General features: G+C 46.0%; 1 long non-coding RNA gene and 1 pseudogene across 5 annotated transcripts; both read right to left on the bottom strand.

Moving 5' to 3' along the window:
• Nucleotides 1–9,555: 9,555 nt before the first annotated feature.
• Nucleotides 9,556–15,740, bottom strand: LOC147580845 (BOLA class I histocompatibility antigen, alpha chain BL3-7-like; annotated as a pseudogene). Its single transcript, XR_015250727.1, has 5 exons — nt 15,374–15,740; nt 14,023–14,278; nt 13,814–13,908; nt 13,391–13,423; nt 9,556–9,711 (listed from the first exon to the last, which is right to left on the bottom strand). The product of XR_015250727.1 is annotated as a BOLA class I histocompatibility antigen, alpha chain BL3-7-like (transcript).
• A 287-nt stretch (nt 15,741–16,027) lies between these two features.
• Nucleotides 16,028–18,871, bottom strand: LOC147580844 (uncharacterized). 4 transcript variants are annotated; one of them, XR_015250732.1, is made up of 5 exons: nt 18,220–18,871; nt 16,995–17,164; nt 16,451–16,532; nt 16,289–16,358; nt 16,028–16,159 (listed from the first exon to the last, which is right to left on the bottom strand). It is a non-coding gene; the product is annotated as an uncharacterized LOC147580844 (long non-coding RNA). The 4 variants fall into 4 exon arrangements; XR_015250731.1 differs by having other exon boundaries at nt 16,465–16,532; XR_015250733.1 differs by lacking the exon at nt 16,995–17,164 and having other exon boundaries at nt 18,220–18,870.
• Nucleotides 18,872–22,001: the final 3,130 nt, after the last annotated feature.

The following is a 22,001-nucleotide window of genomic DNA, read 5'->3' as shown; positions in this document are numbered from 1 at the left end:
TGAGCTTATGTATAATCTCCACCCCTGTCATCATGGCCACTTTGTTCATGAGCCCATTAAGCAAAGAGGCTGATAGGTTTCCATAGGATGAGTCATCTTATCCACTTTATTAAAAGCATCCCTTTCTGAGGTCACCTTTTGATGGGCATTTGCATGGGACATAAATATCTTTACATTTTTGTCCCCAGAGAATTCTGTCCACACACCTATTCCCCAGTTCTTCTTGCCACCAACTTTTCAGTCATGTTCCTTTCAAGTCCATCCAGTCAAAGCACTGGCCATAGCCTATGAATTGGTATACAATCACACCTCTGGTAATCTCTCCTTCCAAACAAAATGTACAACCAGCTGCATTACTGGGAAGATTTTCCCTCACAACTGTCCTTAGGAGATGACCTTGAAAGGGGCTGTCATGCTGCTATTCACTTTTGTAGTGCCTGTGTACTATGCAGAGCTATCTATAAACCAAGCCTGACTTTTCTCTTCCTTAGGCAACCATGTGCAGGGAATTCATAAATCCAGGCTGGGAGAGATTAGGTAAAAATGTAGAAGGAATTGGGGCAGTGGAAATTTGATCCATTTCCTCACATAATTTACACATGTCTTCAGAGCCTGGTTGAGCCCAATACCATTATATTTGGTGATGGAGTGCTGCTATATACAACCAACTTTATGGTTTGGTGAATTGTACAAACCCAGTTCATTATGGACAATTCAGATGGGGGACAAGTTATTCTCAATTGATGGCAGAACTTTGCCCCTAAATCCTGTGTGCACACTGTTATTCACACATAGGGGTCTCTGCCAAAGGCTCCAAAGAGTAGCTATATCTGTCACAATTCAAGCATGCGTGGACCTGCAAGATCATATAGTCCAAGTGGCAAAGCAGCTTGTAACCAGCCTGTACCTGTAGTTCTCTTGTTCTTGGCCCTGCTCAAAACTAACGGTTTTTCAGATCACTCAGTAAATGAGCTAGAGTACCACACATAAATGAGGCATATGCTGACCCCCAAATCCAAAGTGGACAACTAGGCATTATGCCTCTTTTGTGGCTGTAGGAGGGGTCAGATGTAACTACTTACCTTTCACATTAGAAAAGGTATGTTAACATGCCCCAGAACACTGGACCCACTACAAATTTCATTTAGGTGGAAGGCTCCTGAACTTATCAGATTTATTTCCCACCCTCTAACACACAAATGTCCTACCAACAAGTCTGTAACAGTTGCTACTTCTTGATCACTAGATCTAATAAGCAAAATGTCATGAATGCAATGTACCATTGAATATCTTGTCGTAGGGAAAGGTGATCAATATTTCTGCAAACTAAATTATGACATAAGGCTGGAGAGTTAATATACCCGTGAAGTAGGACAGGGCAGGTATATTGCTGGTCTTGCTAGTTGAAATCAAACTGCTTCTTGTATTCTTTATCAACAAGTATGGAAGAAAAAAGCTTTTGCCAGATTGATAGCTGCACTCCAGGTAACAGGAAATATGTTAATTTTTTCAAGGAAACCACATCTGGCACAGCACCTCATTGGGGTCACCCTCCTGATTAAACTTATGATACTCCACTGCCATTCATCAAGACTTATCTGTTTTTTGCATATACCAAATAGGCAAGTTGAAAGGGGATGTTGTGAGAAACACTACCTCTGCATCCTTATGTCTTTGATGGTGACACTAATCTCTTTATTCCCTCCAGGAATGCACTATTGCTTTTGGTTAACTCTTTTCCTAGGTAAAGGCCTTTCTAGTGGCTTCCACTTAGCCTTTCCTACCACAATATCCCCCACTCCACAGGTCAAGGAACCAATGTGAGGGTTCTTCCACTTGCTGAGTAGGTCTATTCAGATTATGTATTTCGGAGTTGGGGGAAGTGACTAAGTTCAAGACTCACAAGGCCTGCTGTGAGAATGACCTGAGCTAAAACTTCATTCATCACCTAACCTCCAGACTGTGACCGGTAGCCCGCAGTGCAGTTTTGGGTCTCCTGGAATTAGTATCAGCTCAGAGCCAGTGTCTAGTCTTCCCTCAAATATCTGATTATTTCCTTTTCCCCAGTGCATAGACACCCTAGTAATATGCCATAGGTTCCTTTAGGGAAAGCTGGGACAAAGATTAACAGTATAATTTTTTTGCAATATACCAGTGTCATTCATAAAGTGGATCCAGTCCCCATTTTGTTCATAGGGTCTTGGGTCTATAAACTGGCTCAAGTCTGGGAATTGACTGAGGAGGCTCTCTGGGTGATTCCATTTAGAACTCTGCTCACTAGATCTAGAACACTTCTGCTTATATAGATCAAATAAGGGTTGAGTAGATTGCCCATTTGTTTAAATTTTAGGGACATCATCCATGGTCAACTAGCCATTGCCAGTCAGACTATTGTGATTAATGCTTTAAGTATGCTGTCCATTATGGCAACCCTGCATTTGGTGATTAAGTGCCTCCTCTTGGACCCTGCCACCCCAGGTTACAATGATCTACATTGCCTTTAGGAGTCCTAGTTCAGGGGCCCCTGGGTGGCTCAGTCGGTTAAGCATCTGACTTTGGCTCAGGTCATGATCTCGAGGTTTGTGAGTTCAAGCCCTACATTGGGCTCTGTGCTGACAGCTTGGAGCCTGGAGCCTGCTTCAGATTCTGGGTCTCTCTCTCTCTCTCTGCTCTTCCTCCACTTGAGCTCTGTCTTTGTCTCTTTTTCTGAAAAATAAATAAACATTAAAAAAAAAAAAAGAGTTGCAGTAGTACTTCTCATGGTAATTCCTGACCTACAGAGAAGAGTGACCACAGAGTTCTTCAAGGAAGCTGGGGTTCCCCTCACTGAAAGATGTGTCCTCTAGACCCTCTTAACATGAATAAGCATGTATTATAAGACAAATCTATTCTAACATTCTAATTTCCCTAAGCCTTTGGGTATCTTCCTCTACATTATATGAAGGCAATTCTGGCATTTCAAATTTCTTTAGTGTAGACCACATTTTGGTCCATGTTTCAGTCAACCAAAATACAACCTGTTAGAACCTTGTCTATCTCCTTAAGCTACAATATTGAGTCCAGAATCTCTTCTAGTGGGCTCATGTCAATAACTATAGACTCACCCAACTTTACATTTCTTCTACCATAATTCCAGACCCCTAATGTTCATTCCCACACATATTGCCTGGATTTCTTTATTCTTTCTTTCTTTCTTTCTTTCTTTCTTTCTTTCTTTCTTTATTTCTTTTTTTTTTTAATTTTTTAAAGGTTTATTTATTTTAGAGAGAGAGAGAGAGAAGCGGAGAGAGATAGAGACACAGAATCTGAAGCAGGCTTCAGGCTCTGAGCTGTTAGCACAGAGCTGGTCACGGGGCTTGAACTCACAGGTCATGAGATCATGACCTGAGCTGAAGTCAGACACTCAACCGACTGACTGAGCCACCCAGGTGCCCCACATGTTGCCTGGATTTCTGTCTGTATAAATTAGAAAAATCATGCAGTGCTTTTGGGGTGAAGCTCACTCCTAATGGTTTACATTATCAATCTTACTTTTCAGGGCCTGCTGGGACTAGAGTGTAGTTATAGGTCTATAAGCAAATGAGCGAGGGGTAGGAATCAGTCCTGAGAGGGGAATCAGCAGTGTCTTACAAGGTGACTACCTCAGGGGAGGCCATTAAAGTGTCCACAGGCAAAGCAGGGTTAACTTCCTCAGATGGGGGTCAAAGGACTGATTCTACTGTTAAAGAAGACTGTGCAGAATTTGGGAGTTCAATGTCTCTAGTTATCAGGATCTGCCCATATGTTCCTATTCCAATTTTCAGGATCCCACTCCTTTCCAATAAATGCCCTCACTTTAACAGCAGACATAATATCAGGTTGGGAATTCAATTTGTAATTTATCCACTTGCGAGATGAGACTGCAGGTTTGGTGTTTGGAAAGTTAAGCTCTGGCAACAGAAGATGAATTTTTGTTTCAGAGCAGACAGAAATTTTCAGGTGATTTACGTGGCCCTTGAGCTGGGAAGTTGAATCCCTGAGCCCATCCTTTCCTTTCCTTAATTTGTCTAACACAATTAGCAGCAAACAGTCAATCTTACTATGTTTGTTAGTTTGATGAAAGTGTTCTAATATATCAAATACATGGTCACCTATGTACTTTGCCTTTTATAAGTATTTGATTAGAGTATCCAGTTGTGACATTCTGAGTATCTCTACTGCCATGGATTGTCAAGTGCCCTTTTTACTACTTAAAATAAAGTCATTAGTGCTTTTAAATCTTATCAGATTGAAGAACCAATTCCAGAAGCCCCATAATCATTTCAGGCCTTAATAAATGTTAAGGAATTAGCTTATACAATTGTAGAGAGTGGCAAGCACGAACCCTGTATATGTTATCAGAATGGAAATTCAGACAGGAGTTGGTGTGGTAGTTCTGAGGCAGAATTTCTTCTTCTCTGGAAACCTCAGTTTTTGCTCTTAGGGCCTTCAACTGAGTAGAATAGGCCCACTCACATTATCAAGGGTAACCTCAATTTACTTAAAGTCAAATGATTTCAGATGTTAACCATATGTGCAAACCCAATCCTAACATGTACAAAATGTCTTCACATTACCACTTAGATTAATGTTATTAAAAAACTGGGTGCTATAGCCTAGTCAAGATGACATAAAACTAATCAGCATACATAAGATATGAAAAGGAGATAATCGTTCAGTGTGTGAGAAAATAATAAAAATTTAATTACTCCCTAAGCTCTAAGTTGTTTCATTGATTTGTGTTTAGCAAATGTGGGGATAAAAGAAATAGTAAACAAAAATTTATGTCCCTTAAAATTTCAATAAATTACAAAAATCCCTTCATGGGTGGCACTGTGTATACCCATCACATCCATCTGGTTTCACATGTAGAGACATTAACATTGGTTAGTGGGTTCAGGTGATGACCACCTTATATCCAACCACTATAAAGTCCCCTCATCACTCTTTCAACTAATAGTCAAATATCCACTGATGATCTTTACCTATACTCATTACTTCATTAGGGGCTATAAAAGGATGATTTTTCTCTCATTCATTCTGAATTTGTTAATTGGAATCCTGTTGGAAAGATGATGCTTCCCCATCATTAATTTGGGTCCTCTGAAATAAATTTCTGACCAAAAAAAAAAAAAAATAGGATAATGGCTTGAATTCCCTATTTATTTGTTTATTAAAGTGAGTTTGTAAACAAAAACAAAAAAGAAAAAATATATAAAACAAAACAAAAGAAGAAAAAGGAGTTTGTGCCAAAAGTGATAAAAGGTTCACTTATATTTTACTAATTCAAGTGTAAAACACACGGATCATCAGTAACAGCTTAATTTTCACAAAATTAACACACCTCTTTTACAACCCATAGGTCAAGAAATAGAACATTACCAGCACCACAGAAAGCCTTCTCACACACCCCTCAATCATTGAGCTCTTCTTCCTGCCCCCAAATAACCATTAATCTGAATTTTAGCAACAGATTACTTTTTTCTGTTTAAAACTTTATATAGATGGAATCATACATTGTGTGTTGTGTGCATAACAATATTATTTGTGAGATTCATCTGTGTAATTGTGGGTAGCTGTATTTTGTCCATTTTTGTTACTTGTGTAGCATCCTATTATGTGAACATGAGTCAGTTTATCCACTGTACTGCTAATAAATTTTGGGATTGTTTCCATCTTTTGACTATCACAACCAAAACTGCTTTGAATACATCGATGTTTCACATTTTGTTGTTGTTGCTGTTGTTGTTGTTGTTGTTGTTGTTGTTGTTATATACCTAAAAGTGGAATCCACAAGTATAGGGAAGGTGAATCTTTATCTTTGGAAGGTAAGGACAAGCCAATTTTCAAATTGGTTGAACCTATTTATTCTTTTCAACAGCAGTGCTCAGCTCTTTCACATCCTTGTCAACAGCTGACATTGACAGATTTTCTCATTTAGAACATTATGGTTGGTGCGTAGTGGCTTTTAATCTTGGGGAATTTTTTTTGACTCAAAGGACACCGAGTCTATATGCTCAATGTGGAAATAAAAGGATGTCACTGGATCATTTCATGAGGTCATGTACTGCTTATAGACTTGCTCTTAAGGTCAGTCACTAGACTGGAACTTACAGGCAAACCACAGACTGAAGATTCTAACTAAAGAAGGGAGTAAAAATATTAAAAAAAACAAAAAACAAAAGAAGGGAGTAAAGACTATGCCTTACTTTGTCATGCACTATATTGCAGAGAGAGAGAGTTCTTTTGCTTCAGGTTAAGGAAAGTCAAGGTGAACTATCATGGCCCAGGGTAGTGATAAAGAGCTGATGGAAATGATTAAGGATGCTGCAATACGTAGAGTTACACACTGTGAACCAGTGGTGTCTAAATGCACCAGATAGTGTCAGTTCCCATGGTGAATTTTCTTCAGTGAAAAAGCCTGGGGGAAGAGGCAGGCCTCAGAAAAAGGCTTAAGATGGTAATAATAAAACAACAGCCAAAATAATACTATCTAACAATTATATAGTGCTTTGCACATGTTAAGACATTTCACCCTTTTAATAAATGACTGTGGTGTCTTTTCCAGTTTTCAAGATGAGCACACAGGTACAGAGAGTTTAATTCACTTATCTAAGGCCACACAAAAAGTAAATGGTGGAGCCTGAATTAGAACCCAGGCAATCTCGCCTCAGGGCTCTGCTCCTGACTCTGTACTATCCATAGAATCAGGTTTGGGGGTTGGGGGATTCATGCAGAGAGATTCTGGGAAAGGAAGAAAAGGAAAAGGGGACAGGTAATCTTATTATGATCCAACAGACTTAAAAAAAAAAAAAAGCATGTCTGGACTAATGGGATGCATCCTACCCTGTTGCTGAAAATAAAATAATGAAAGCCTGAACATGTCTAGGTTCAGATCTCAAAATCTTCAGTGCACATTGAGCATAATGGCTTGGTAGGGAAGCCCAACTTAGCAGAGATCCAAATGGTGGGGACTGCAAATCATCCTGGGAATTACCCTTAGTTATTACACACCTGTGTCAGGTATTTATGATTGCTTTAGCAAAGCACAGATGACACAGAATTATGTCTAGTTTCCCCTGGGTTTTGAGGTTGTAGAGAAGCCAATCAGGTTAGTTAATAATCTACATTTATATTATCCACACCAGTGGGTAGGGACCTTGTATTTGGCCCCAAGTCCAAGGCATTCAGAGGCCAGACCATGAGGTTCCAAACCCTCCTTCTGCTCCACTCTGGAGCCCGTTTACTGATTATGGTAAATCTGGAGTCATTTTACTGATTAAGCTCATTATGGGCTGGTGAGCATGGAGTCTGGAGAAACTGATAACGAGGAAGGAGGAGCAAAGGAAGGCTATCTGAGTGGGTGCTTGGGCAAAGAGAATAGCCCATCTCTACTTCCTCCCAAAGCCCTGGACATCTCCTCTTCCCTACACCTTTCTACCCTTTCTGTCCTCGTCCCCTAGCTCTCTTTCTTCCCTACTTGCCTTGTCCATCAACAAAAATAAATTGCCTTTCCTTGGAGAAGAGTTCACTCTATGAAGTAGGGAGAGCAAGAAGGATTGCCTGGGGCTGGAGCAGCCGGATGACCTTGATGGTTCACCTAGAGTGTCCCAGGATCAAGTGTCCAAGGTAGAATGGGCCAATGACTGCTCCATGGGTAAAGAGAAGCCTCAGGGAAGACACTTACAGAGCCATGTTTGCATTTGAGCATCTCCAGTTTAAGGAGGCAGATGTGAAGCAGAACCCTGCCCTCAGGGTTGCCCTCTCCCTAGGACTTTTTCCAGGCTTTTACTTTCCACCCCCCACCCCACCTCCTTCAGTTTCTTCTGATTGTTCTCATGACTCATATGCACTTTTGTTGGGATTAGATCTTAGGATTCTGGAAAAGCCCATCAAAGTTAGTGGAGGTTTGTGTTTATAGAAGTGGGTGGGGATTTCAGAGTTAGTTCTCCACAGATACTGAGATGTCTGGAGAAGTTGGTGCAAGCAGTTCCTAACCATCCTTCTACTCATTTGGGGATCCCTGACCCTGACTGAAACCCAGGCCGTCTCCCTAACTCTGGTCCCTTCTGTCCACCCTGTCCCTCTCCTGGCCTCTCTGTCTTTCTGTCCCTCTCATCTGTCCCAGCTGCACAAAGCAATAACAGGCCCCCAGGGATGCCTCTCTGGACAAAGGTGGGGTGCAGAAGGGAGCCCAGGGAGCAGCAGAGCCAGAAGGGGGGAGGGTGGGTTCACAGCCCACTCCCTGTTGGACCCCAAGGTAACTGTTTCCACCCCTGGCACTCACTGCCTGGTGTATTTCCACACCATGTCTGTCCACCTGGCATAAGCAAGCCTGGCTTCCTGCCACTGCCTTCATGGACCACAAACAGTTCCGGCACTTGGACAGGCCACTGTGCTCATCACAGCATGAGCTGTGGGCAACGTGGCTGGAGGACAGGAGACCTAACTATTGAGATCAGAAGGATAAGGGTACAGAAATACTTCTGTAGTGTTAGCGGTGCCAGCAGAGTTTGGACTGTCCAGCAAGGCTTGTGAGTGATGTCGAGATTCTTGTAAGGACAAGCTGGGCTTTCCCAACTTTAGACCAAAGGGTTTTCACCATGTTGTGTCCCGGGAATGCACTGACCACCCTTCCCCCTCCCAGCCTGGGAAATGTGTGTAGCATTTTGCTTCAGCTGTCATATTCAATCTGGTTTGTCACTGATTCTTGGTCCCTGGTCTCAGTCTTATAGATGTTGGTGACCCCAATGGGAGCTTCTCCAGGGGACACTTTTAGCCCCTTAGAATGGTGAGGATTTCATCTCTCTGAAGGAGGACTAACAGTATGGACGATGGCAGGCAGGTTGGCTACTGAGGCCAAGGACAATGGAGGAAAGATAATGGAAAGATCTTTTGCAAAGATCCTGAGGTACTACTTGACTCGTGTGTGGGCTCACAACTCCACTTGGAGGTCACAAATGAGCTGCTGCTGCCCTAAGATTCTGGGGGGATCCCACCACCTCCATGGTCACCCGTTGGGGAAGGAAAGAGTCCTCTGTTGGCCTCACTCAAGGGAGGGTGGGGACAGGACTGACCCCTGCATCCACCTCTTGTCCCGACAGATAACTGGGCTATGTGGGATTTCAGACATATTTTCTGTGGGTAGCTTGCCTAGAATGACCCTAATTCCATTCATGTCCTTTTTAATGAAAGATCCTGAGGTTTGAGTAAGGTCAGAGAAGGGCCAGTGAGAGAGAAGAAGGGAAAGTCAGTGACCGCAGAGAAACAGAAGGTCCCTTTGGGCCTCATAATTGAATATGGGACCAAGTATACACGGGAGACTCTTTGTCCTTCCCCTCTGTCCCCAGCGTTCCCCTCTTAGACCTGTGATCCTTACCTTGACCTTGTGAGCTGGTGCCCACTCTGATGTTGCCCCATCTGGATTGGCTTTCAACACTGTACTCTAACATTCAGCCTAGAGAGTAGTTTGTCTTCTGACTACTGGTTAGGGAGGTAATTTAGGAACTCATGATCCCACTGAGAACAACTGAGAAAGCCTGATGAAACATGGTTTATCTTATTAAAATTTTCAACATGTAGACACAGTGAAGAGGCCCAGCCAACATCTAGGAGAGGACTGTAGCCTGGAGAGGTGAGGTCAGGGAGCCCAGAGCTCCAGATTCACTTTTGCTCTGAGGACATCAGCCAAGACTGAGGAGATAAGCAAGAAATCCATCCGAGCTTTTGGCTGCTTTGTGGTGCTGAGCAGAGAAAGACGTGAAAGCCTGGTGCCCAACAGGAGTGAGACCCTGATAGACTAACCCCCACAGTAAGTGGTGATTCTAAAATGCTGCTTCCTGGGGCGCCTGGGCGGCTCAGTCAGTTGGGTGGCCGACTTCACCTCAGGTCATGATCTCACAGTTCACAAGTTCAAGCTCCACATTGGGCTCCATGCTGACAGCTCAGAGCCTGGAACCTGCGTCAGATTCTATGTTTCCGTCTCTCTCTGCCCCTCACCTGCTCATGCTCTGTCTCTCTCTCTCTCAAAAATAAATTAAAAAAAAATTTAAATGATGCTTCCTCTAACCAGAAGAGACTCTTTAAAAAAATTTTTTTTAATATGAAATTTATTGTCAGATTGGTTTCTGTACAACACCTAGTGCTCATCCCAACAGGTGCCCTCTTCAATGCCAATCACCCACTTCCCCTCCCTCCCAGTCCCCATCAACCCTCAGTTTGTTCTCAGTTTTTAAGAGTCCAGAAGAGACTCTTTTAAAAAAAATTTTTTTTAAGTTTCTTTATTAATTTTGAGAGAGACAGAGACAGCGTGAGTGGGGCAGGGGGAGAGAGAGAGAGAATCCCAGGCAGGCTTCGTGCTGCCAGTGCAGAGCTGACGAGGGGCTTGGACTCACGAAACTGTGAGAACATGACCTGAGCCGAAACCAAGAGTTGGCCGCTTAACCAACTGAGCCACCCAAGTGCCCCAAGAGACTCTTAATGATGCAGAGAGCAAACTGAGGGTTGCTGGAGGAGAGGTTGGTGGGGGATGGGTTACATAGGTGATGGGTATTAAGGAGAGTACTTGGGATGAGCACTGGGTGTTATATACAAGTGATGAATCACTAAAATCCACAATAGTATATGTTAACTAACTAGAATGCAAATAAAATTTTCAAACAAGCCATTTTTTTTCTCAGTTGAGTTGTTGTTAACTAACAGTTCAGACTTTGAGGAACACTACGGCCACACTAGAAGACCAAGGTGGTGTTTTGGTTTTTTGGTTGGCTTGTTAGTTATTTAGTCCTCTGTGAGGGTCACATAAAAACTGATAAATGTTACAGACTCTCTCCCCAGAGTACTTTCATGCAGAGGGAAATAAAAACGTTAACATGACATGTCAGTGCACGCAGAGGCCCCCTGAAGTCTTACAGACCTAGGTGTTCTGTTGTCAGAGACAACGGGTGACGACATCTTGAATAATCATTTCAACACCCCCAATACCTTTCCGTATATTTGTCAGCATAAACTGGAGTAGACAAAAGCTGGTCTAATAGTATCAGGGGAATGAGAGGAGAGATGCCATCTATTGGCTTGTTCTTTCGGCCGAACCTGAGTGCCTGCAGGGCACCGGATCAAGCTGCAACCTCAGGTCTGTGCTCTGAGAACAGCAATCAGCCATCCTTTCTCCAGCCCTCGCCCCCAGCACCCGAACTGCCGTCCTGTTATTCGACTCTCACATTGAGAGTCTTCTTAGGAGGTAGAAGCCACCTCTCTGCATAGAAAAGGAAAATCTATTTTCCTACCATTCTTCCAGTTAGACAGCACGAGGCTCCACCAGGCAGCTGACCATGTGCTGGCCCTGACTCAGGAGGTGGTGTCAGCAAGGCTAACACTGTGCAGAAAGCATTTGCACAGGAGCCGTGTGGGCAGTTACTACCTCCTGTTGCCAGGAGCAGCAGCAACGTCAGTCCTGGACTCAGGGCCCAGTGTCCTGCATCAGGGGAGTCGGTGGTGTGACAGGTGATGTCTGTGCAGAGCAGTAGGGGCAGTGGGTTCCTGTGTGGGCTTCAACCTAGGGTGGGATTGTGTATTCCATTCCTGGCTCTGTAGCCCCAAGCCTGCACTGTGGCCTTCCCCAACATAATCTCATATTTAGAAAAAAGTTGGATTCCATTGTTTGCTCCAAAAAATTGATCAGGGGAGTAGTTGCAGAGAGCAAGCATTCAGAGGTGTTTGTCACACCGAACCGTGAACCACTCCCTAGTCCTCCCACTCAGTCTAGACCCCAGGATACAACAATGACATGTGTCTCACAACATCACGTCTTCTATTGACAAGGTATGTGCTCCCCTCTCTTTACAAGGGAAAAGAAAACGTATTTAAATGTGGTTTTAATGCCCCTCCCCAGGCTGGCTGCTCTGATCGCTGACCTCACTGGCTCCAGATCTGGCCAAGCGCCAGGCTTCTCACAAAATGCACAGGCCTCTCCCCAGACCCACAGACTCAGAGTCCACTTCGCAAGATCAAGGAATCGCTAATTTAACGAGCCCTGCAAGTGAGGCCGATGCATAGCCGTGTGGGAATCCTCATCTCCATTCTTGCTACTGAAAGTGTGATGTAAAGACCAGCAGCAGTGCCTTGTCCTACACACAGAATCTCATACTCCACACTTTGTGAACCTTAAGACAGTGTTTGGGGGAGTCCTGTGAACAGGGAAGTTTGGGACTCCCTGGTCTAGGTGCCTTTAAGGTGAAGCCAGGACTGTGCAGACTGCTCTGAGTGTGGGGTCTGATCAGATCTTTTGGAACTGGGGGTCCAGGGTTTGGTCCTTTTTCCTTTTTCTTCTATGGCCATCACCCCCTTGGTGACCTCATCTATCCTGAAGTTTCTAAACATCATCTACGTGGTGTTATCTCCAAAATCGGTTTCTCTAGCCCAGACATTTCTCCTAAATTCCATACTCATCCATGCTCATCTGACTACCAAGTTGATTCTCTCACATTTCTTTCTTTCTTTTTTTTATTTAAAAATTTTTTTTTCAACCTTTATTTTTGGGACAGAGAGAGACAGAGCATGAACGGGGGAGGGTCAGAGAGAGAGGGAGACACAGAATCGGAAACAGGCTCCAGGCTCTGAGCCATCAGCCCAGAGCCTGACGCGGGGCTCGAACTCACGGACCGCGAGATCGTGACCTGGCTGAAGTCGGACGCTTAACCGACTGCGCCACCCAGGCGCCCCAATTCTCTCACATTTCTAATAGACATCTCATCTCATGTCTCTTCACTGACTGTCTGTGGTGCCTCTCCCCAAATATGCTCCTTCCAGAATTTTCCCCATCTCTGCTGACAGCAACTCCATCTTTCCACTTGCATAGTCCAGAATTTTGGGGTCCTCCCTGGCTCCTCTTTCTCATACTCAAGATCTAATTCATTAGATTGTGCTGTAAGGTCCATTTACAGATTGCTTCCAGAATCCCATCACTTCACACTCTTTCCACTGCTCACACCCCAGTGGAAGGAGCAGACATCCCCAGCCTGGAGCACTGAGCTGGTTTCCTGGATTCAGGAACACTGAGCTGGATTCAGATCACTCACTGTAAGTGGTGACAATCTCACCCCACTGCATCCTCAAAACGTCCCACTCAAAGAATTCTCATAACCCAGTCGTGTTCCCTCTGCCCAACCCCTCCCCACTTGAGGTCCTCCAGGATCTTACTTTAAGAGCCATGAGAGACACATCAGAGCCCTGGGTACGGTCACTGCCCGGGTTAATACAAACAGGATGTGGTCAGGAGATGAGACTAAAGGAGGAACTATGGAGTGGGTGAGCTCCCCATGGGATCCTGTCTACACTATCCCAGGGTCTCAGGGATCACCCCCTCCATACTTACTTGCAGACTGAATGTAGCTGCCTCCTTTTCCACCTGTGGGAAGAAAACACCGTGTTTGAGGCCATTTAGGAGGCAGGGCCATGAGGTCCTAGACCTAGTTCTGAACCCCAGAGAAACTTCCAGAACTGTGGCTACAAATTGAGGGCAGGATCAGGAAACATGAAGAAAGTACCTGTGTGGGGAATGGACAAACCGCCCTCCTATAGTCTGTCCTCAGCAGGGGCCTTCCTCTCTGTCCTATGACTGTTGTGAATCAGGTCCCCATCACCAGATTCATCAAGGTGAAACATTTGTCCTTCATTTTCACGTGTTTTACTAAAAAGAAATTGTTAGCATTCCACTCCACACTGGACTAGCACATGTGTGTGGGTGGTACTTCCCATTAAGTGGGATAGGGAAACTCAGAGTATAGCCTCTCCCTACCTGAGTGCTTCTTTCTCCAGATCACAGCTCTAACCAGCACAGTAACCACAGGAGAACCAGACCAGCAACGATGTCCATGATGAGAGGAGGAGGCTCTGGGAGAGAAGGGAGGGACCCTGTACCCCAGGCATAAGCCCCTACCTTGCCGAAGTTCTTCAGAAGGGACATCTCCCCGAGAAGAGGCTCTGTGCCCAGGTTTCCCTCCTTACCCCATCTCAGGTCGACGGGCTCCTGTAGCCCCTCGTGCCGCACATGGCATGTGTATCTCTGCTCCGCTCCAGGGGGCACCACCACAGCCACCAACTTCTGGAAGGTCCAGTCCCCTGCAGGCCTGTGTCCAGAAGCTCTGAGTCCTGGGTCAGGTCCTCCCCATCACGCTGCCAGGGTAGAAGCCCAGGGCCCAGCACCTCAGGATGACATCACTGTCAGAGATGGGGTAGTGGGTTACATGTGTCTTTGGAGGGTCTGAGGAGAAGGGTCAGAAAATAAAAAAAAATTCATGTCTGTCTTGGGCCACTGCAGCAGCATTCATGTGACCATCCTGAGAAAGGACAGTTCAACTGGGGTGGGAGAAGGGAGCAATAACCCAGACACCAGCCTAGGCATAGACATCTTGGATGATCTCTTCTTGTCTGGAAAGTTCTTTAATTAGGACAAGATAGCCTAAGGTAGGAGGCAGATCTGGGGGGGGGGGGGGGGGCGGAGAAAAAGTCTGGTCTGGTCCCGACCTGAGGCCCAGTGACTCAGAAAAGCTGGAGTCCGAATTCAAACACATTGGTTTTGGGGTAGAGAACAAAACTAAGAAAGTCCCCATGGTTCCTAAAGCCGCTGCCAGAGTCGCTGATCAGTTACTTCAGAGATGGTTTCCCCCTCCATCCCCGAGGGACTGCATTCCTTAATTGTCCAGGGAGAAGCGTGGGCACTCTGGACAGGTTGCTCTTTGGTACCCAGTCTGAACACCAGAGCTGTTTCCTTCCTCTCTCCACCCCTGGAGTGGGGGGCGGGGGGCATTCTGGCATCAGTCCCATTTATCTCTCCTAATAGAGAGACACTGGCCCCAGGCTGAGGGAAGACTGGGGAAGTTCCTTGCCCCCTCATCCCTGCGAGCTGCGGCATCTGCTTTCTGTTCTGCAGCTGCCTACGGAGACCCTCCACCCACTCTCCGTCCAGGTGGTTCCTCCAGCCCTCGGCCACACCGGCCACTTCCCACTTGAGGCGGGTGATCTGCCGGGTGAGGAGCGCAGGTCCTCGTTCAGGGCCCCGTAATCCGCGCCGTTCTTGGAGAATTGACTGTACCCGCGGGGGACCCGCCTGTCCCGCCCCACTTCTCATCCAGAAAGCCCCAGTCCCGGTGAGACCCTGGCCCCGCCCCCGCGAGAAATCCCTGGGTTGTTCTGGAACTGAGCCTGTTCAGCTTAAATTGGAAACAAAACCCGAGCAAGCCCTCTGGGCTCTTTTCCGGTCTAGGGGCTTGTCGGTGGACCTCGGGGTGACCTTCGGACCTGGAAATAAGGGCGGACATTGGGATGGGGGTCGTGACCTGGACTCGGGCCCGCTCACCGGACTCGCTCTGGTTGTAGTAGCCGCGCGTGTTCTGCAGGCTCATTCGGAAAATCTGTGCGTTGTCCTTGTAAATCCGCGTCTGCTCGTCCCAATACTCCCGCCCCTCCTGCTCCATCCACTGCGCCCGCGGCTCCATCCTCGGATTCCGGGCGTCGCTGTCGAACCGCACGAACTGCGTGTCGTCCACGTAGCCCACGGCGATGAAGCGGGGCTCCCCGAGGCCGGGCCGGGGCATCGCGGTGTGGAAATACCGCAGGGAGTGGGAGCCTGCGGGCGCGGAGGGGCTGAGACCCCGCCCGACCCTCCTCCCCGCGCGGGGCCCACGTCCCAGGGGGAGTCGGCCGGGAGGGCAGGGGGAGGGGGATCTGAGTGGGTGAGAGCGGGGCCTAATCTGGGAGGGACGGGGGAGGACAGGTGGGGGGTGGGCAAGGGGCAGGTGCTGGTCTGGGGTCGGGGCGGCGGACAGTCGCCTTCCTCGGGGTCCTGCATCCCCGCGGGCGGTCCCCGCGCTCCTGCCCCGCAGAGGCCCTTTCCTCCCGACCCCGCAGTCACCCGCCCAGGTCGCGGTAAGGAGTAGGCCTCCCGAGAACAGGAGGAGGACGGGTTGTGGGGTCCATGCAGCAGACCCTCGGGGTCTTGGGAAAAGCTGAACGGAGCCTGTTCCCGAGAATTTTGTATGCGGCAACAGCGGTGACGCTAATTGTTTCTCTAAAACGGGAAACTCAATGGGAGTGCGCACTGGGCTTCCGTCATCAGTATCCAGGCAGGAGGACGTGACCCAGGCTGTGAGAAGAAGTAAAACCAGGGGAGTTAAGGACTCCCTAACCCTGGCCTTCCCTGCGCCAGACACCGCCCTCGTGAGGGTACATGAAGAGTCAGGCCCTCCCGGGAGTTTTGAGACTTTGCCCTGACCTCTCTCCGCATGCACGGTGGTCAGGTGACGTTGTCATCCTGTCTTCCTGAGTCCTGGCCCAGGGGCTGTCTGAGGAAAACAGGGAAAGACGCACAGGCTGGGCTCAACTCCTTTTCCTGCACAGTCCTTTCCGGAATATTCGCTGAACTGGATTCTCTTACCTCCTACCCCTTACCTTTTTTCCTCTGGATTATTCTAGAAAACTCACTCCCAGGGAATTCGATACAAGAGAATGGGCTCACCCTGGGGACAGAAAAGGAGGGACAGAGGTTTTCTCTTTAGACATGGAGAAGCTGTACCTGATTCCAGTTTCCTTCTTGTTGATTAACGCTAGTGGTCGCACAATGTTGGTAACCCCTGAACATCAGGAATCTAAACTGTAAATGTGATTTTGGCCCCACCCTACAGAAAAGTGACCATCCAGCACAGCAGTCAGACTCACAAAACTCTTAAGTTTTCCCAAACAATGTATCAGTGACTGCTGTGTTTTATTTATTTTTGAAAGACAGAGAGAGACAGAGCACAAGCAGGGGTGGGGTGGAGAGAGAGGGGGGACACAGAATCCAAAGCAGGCTCCAGGCTGTCAGCACAGAGCCTGACGCAGGGCTCAAACTCACAAACCGTGAGGTCATGACCTGAGCCAAAGTCAGATGCTCAACCGACTGAGCCACCCAGGGGGCCCTGACTCCTGTGTTTTAACATTACCTTCATTCCATAGCCCCAAGATTATCTGTGTGAATGCTGGACATTTCCTCAGTCCATGGATGCACAACTGTTATGTATATTTCCGCTGGAAGAGTGGGCAAGCTATAATCACCTCCCAGTTGCAAGTGTTCAGTGCAGCCAGATGCCCTTCACCAGTGTTCTCCCATTTCCTGTGTTTGAATTAATACTTAAATTATGTGCATATTGTTGGGGCACTTGGTATTGTTTTCTTTACCCTGAATATCATAAGGAGGCAATGGGTTTTCAGGGAGCCCCCAGAGTATAGTAAATAGTAGATGCAAAGAATGTCTTGCTACATCCTGTAGATAGAGATTTATTAAAAATCTGTATAACAATGTATTTAAATCTGAGAATTCCACTGCTTAGAATTCTTTCCCTCTGCTTCTTTTCCTCACCCTGTGCCTGCAGCCCTTCTCTCTGTCTCTCTCATCCCTCAGGCCCTCTCCTCCCCTTAGTCTCCACCATCCTGTCCCTCCTGGATTGTGGCCCTGGTGCCCTGCATCACCTGCCACCTGGGGCTCTTCTCCCCACAGGGGAGTCTAATGTCCTGCTAATGTGAGTCAGCGGTCTTGCTAATATGAGTCAGGTCACATCATGTGTTCACTGAAAATGTTCCAGTGGCTCCGTCTCACTCTTGAGAAGCCTCTAGAATGCAGGGCACATGAGCACAGGGGCTTTGGGCTATTTTGGTGAAAGCTGTCTCCCGGCATAGAAAGCCATTCCTCGTGTATAGTAGGCTCTAAATTAATTGTTGTTGAATGAATGAATGAAATGTGACTATTAGTATTTAATTGGATCACATAAAAATCATAAAATGAAAAATACATAAGCAAAAATAAGGAAAGTTAAAAAATTTTTTTTAAGTTTTTATTTTTGAAGGAGAGAGAGAGACAGAGCATGAGTGGGGGGGAGGAGCAGGGAGAGAGGGAGACACAGAATTCGAAGCAGGCTCCAGGCTCTAAGCTGTCAGCACAGAGAGCCTGATGTGGGGCTCGAACCCACAAACCGTGAGATCATGACCTGAGCTGAAGTTGGACGCCTGACTGAGCCACCCAGGCACCCCAAGGAAAGATTTTATTTCATCCATCTAGTGTGCATGAAGTTTCATAAATTCATTCCAGGGGCAAGACCTCTACGTACACTTGAGGCTGTGCAGTGGTTTCCTATTGCCGCAGGACAAATTCCCACAACCATAGTGACTTACGACAGCAGCCATCCATGTGTCCCAGTTCTGCAGGTCAGCAGTCCAGTGTGATGCTGAGGGTTCTCTCCGGTGTGTCACAGGCAGTGTTTGCACCTAGCGCTCAACATCCCCTCCAAGCTTGAACAGAGCTGTTGGCAGAATTCCATTTCCTGGAGCTGGAGGACTGCGGTCCTCCTCCTGCAAGGGTCCACTTCCTTGCACAATGTCAGTGGGATGCTGCTGTCAGCTCCTGTGGCCACCAGCACTGCTTGCCTGGTGGTCCCTTCCATGGTCAAGGCCTCCCTTGGGGTGCCTGGGTGGCTCAGTCAGTTAAGCGACCGACTTCAGCTCAGGTCGTGTGATCTTGCTCAGGTTCATGAGTTCAAGCTCTGCATCAGACTCTGTGCTGACAGCTCGGAGCCTGGAGCCTGCTTTAGATGCTGTGTCTCCCTCTGTCTCTGCCCTTCCCTGCTCATGCTCTGTATTCTTTCTCCCAAAAATTAAAAACAAAACAAAACAAAAAAACTTTTTAAAATAAAATAAAAATTAAAAAAGGCCTCCCTCACCCTGAGTCCTGCTCATTCAGCCAGGCCTTCACTCAGGAAGAACTCCATCCTATTAAGGGCTCACCTGATGAGGTCAGGATTACTCACAATAACCCTCCACTTTTAATTCAGCTGATATGACCCTTAACTGCGCATGCAAAGTCCATTCACACTAGCACCTGGATTAATGTTTGATCCAACAACTGGGAGAATATGAACAACCTGAGGTTGGTTAGGGCAGCCATCTTGGAATCTGCCCGAGACAGCCTGGTTCTTCCTTTTTCTCTAATTGGATCACAGTCAGACACCAAAGTCCAAATAAACAGATTGTTTGAATGTTAATAGTATGTATTCTGTCCCCTTAGATATAGATATTCTTCTTAAATCTTTTTTTTTTTTTAATTTTTTTTTTCAACGTTTATTTATTTTTGGGACAGAGAGAGACAGAGCATGAACGGGGGAGGGGCAGAGAGAGAGGGAGACACAGAATCGGAAACAGCCTCCAGAGCCTGACGCGGGGCTCGAACTCCCGGACCGCGAGATCGTGACCTGGCTGAAGTCGGACGCTTAACCGACTGCGCCACCCAGGCGCCCCATCTTCTTAAATCTTAAAACTAATGGATGATTGTTTAACATCTCATAGTTAATTTAGAGCCAACAGAGAAAGAGAGAGAGAGACAAACCCAGCTGGAAGCTGCCGTGTGTTTTTTGTTCTGGGACCCAGAGTCACACACCATTACATCAGCCTTTTCTGTCTGAAGTGAATCCTTCAAGGCAGCCCACACCCAAGAGAAGGACATTCAGATCCACCTCTGGAAGGGAGGCTCTCAAAGGATTTAGGTACACGTTAAAACCAAAATTAAAATTAAATATTGTTTTTTGGATTTGGTAAGTCAAATCCTACTTTCATCCATTATTTTTATTGAATGCTTCAGAATTCTCTTTGGAAGGTAATAATGAGAAGTTTATATAAATTGAACATCCATAATAAATTTAACATGTCTCAGTATGTTTTTCAGTGAGATTTGGTAGAAGAGATTTAGGCATCTACAAATTCTAAAAAGCACTGTTACTATGTACCATTTTTTTTTTTTTAAAGCAGCTCTGTTGTCGTTTCCATTCATTTCTTCTATTTCATTGGTGGTTATTCCTTTGTATGATTTCCAGCTTAATTTACATTGAGCAACAATGTACTTTTTCATTCTGTGAATGTACTGAATCTAGGTGAATGTGAGGTTAATGTGCCCGCTCAAATCCTTCACAAGACAGAATTGCCTTGCACACTGTATGCAACATTGTATGCCAGAAATCAATCGAGATGCCAGTAAGCAAAAGATCAAATGCCCTATGTGTAGCCAAAGCTATTGTTGTTATAACATTCTGTATCCTCTCTCTAACATAGTGCAGAATAATTGACCGTGGTTTTGTTCCAAATGCAAATAGTTCTTTCGAAGTATCTTTGAAACGAACTTTGGTATTTCATTTTTAATTTCCTTAGAAACATTAACCTGGAATGAATGGTTAACAAACTCCAATTTGAAAAATGACAGTTTAAGGAGTTCTGATACAGTAAACCCCTGGGCACCTGCACTGGGACAAGAAACAGAAGGAATGAAGCCCCGTGGACCACTGCCCAGTCCCATCCCCCCATGTGTAACCTCTGTCCTGAGACTCCTGGTTACAATTCCTTTGAGTTGCCCTAAAGATATTACAATAAGTGTATATATTTCCAAACAAAATATTATTAGTTTTTGCCTGTTTTTAACGTTTCTGTAAGTGAACACATGCTGCACATATTTTTCTGTGACTCAGTGTCTTGTCTCGTTGACTTCTCTCTGATGTGTGAGGCGTAGTTCACTCATTTTTACTGGTGTAAAGTTTTACATTTTGTGACTCATTTCCTATTTATGTTTATGTGGTCATTCCAGTTTTTTCCATAAACATTACTGAACGTGTCTTCTGGGACACATGGGCCAGGGATTCCCCAGAGTGTACGATCAGGGCTAGGATTGCTGGACTGTATGCAGGATGTGCTGTAATCAGACCAGCGCCCGCGAACTTGATTTCCAAAGTGCTTGTGTCAGTGTAACCTTTCACCAGGCGTGTGCATGTGTCTCTGTTGCTGTTCCTATTGCTCTGAAAATGAAACTGAGAGGCAGCTCTTTCACCTGAAGGGCAGGCAATAAGTGTGAACATTACTGCTTGGTTGCAGGACCGCCCAGGTCTGACCCTATTAATAACTTGATTTCCTTTACTTGTATTCCATATACCTAGTTATTATACTTGCAGCCTCTAAGTCCAGTTATGCTTCCTCTCTGCATCACCATACAGTATTATTTTATTCGTTTGGAATCTTTTATTGTATATGTTTAGAATCATCCATAATGGAGACAGCGGAAGGGAAAAGTGGGGGCAGATGGACACAAGCAAAGACAAAAGACAATAGAAAATAAAAGCAAGAACAAGAAGAGAGGAATTGCAAACAGTGAGTAAAGACAACATTTTCAAAGTGCAAGGAAATAAAAGAGAGGTAGAATAAAATAAGCTTTAGAGAGCTTTACTAGTGATCTATTGCTGTGTACCAGATGACCCCCCCAAATTACTGGCTTAAAACAACAAACACCTCTAAGCTCATGAGATAAAGACAAATGCAGTGGAGCAGAGGCTGATGGGAGGAGCTGGACAAAGAGGACGAATTTATAGATGGAATAAGCAGTAGGTGGTTGGTTTACAGATGGAAATGATTTTGTTAGTCCTCCCGTAAGCAGATGCTAAAACAAGACGGGGTTAAATTCACCGTAATATTATCAGAGGAAACACCTATCAGAGGATAGGAGAGGGAGACAGAAAATGCTGGAAGAGCCAGCAGACCGAGATGCCAGTCTGACCCCACATTATGGCCTGCAGGAGAAAGTTGTGTTGCACTATCACAGATCACCAGGCAACCTAAGTGAAGGTGAGCAAGGCTGGAGAGGAGTCCTCAGCTACAGTCAGCCCTCAGAGAGCCCCATGCCGCCTGGAAACCAGCCTGCCTTCATGTCCCTGCTGTGACCTGTTACTGTGTAACCCAGCCCATGGGAAGCAGGGCCTCTGCAGAAATATTGCCATGGATTGCAGAGTACAGGTGTGGGGGCCCTTGTGGGCTACCTGGGAGTGTGACCCAGATCTTCCTATCTGAGGGGTCTGGGCCCTTGGAAATCAAGCCATTTTCAGGCTGGGTTCCTGCACTTGTCCCTTCATAGTTACAATGGGGCGAGG

The sequence above is a fragment of the Puma concolor genome, chromosome B2, assembly GCF_028749965.1.
Source record: "Puma concolor isolate L17-30 chromosome B2, mPumCon1.1.hap2, whole genome shotgun sequence".
Lineage (NCBI taxonomy): Eukaryota > Metazoa > Chordata > Mammalia > Carnivora > Felidae > Puma > Puma concolor.
Note: the sequence above shows the minus strand (reverse complement) of the source record. Positions and strands in the feature narration are given on the sequence as shown.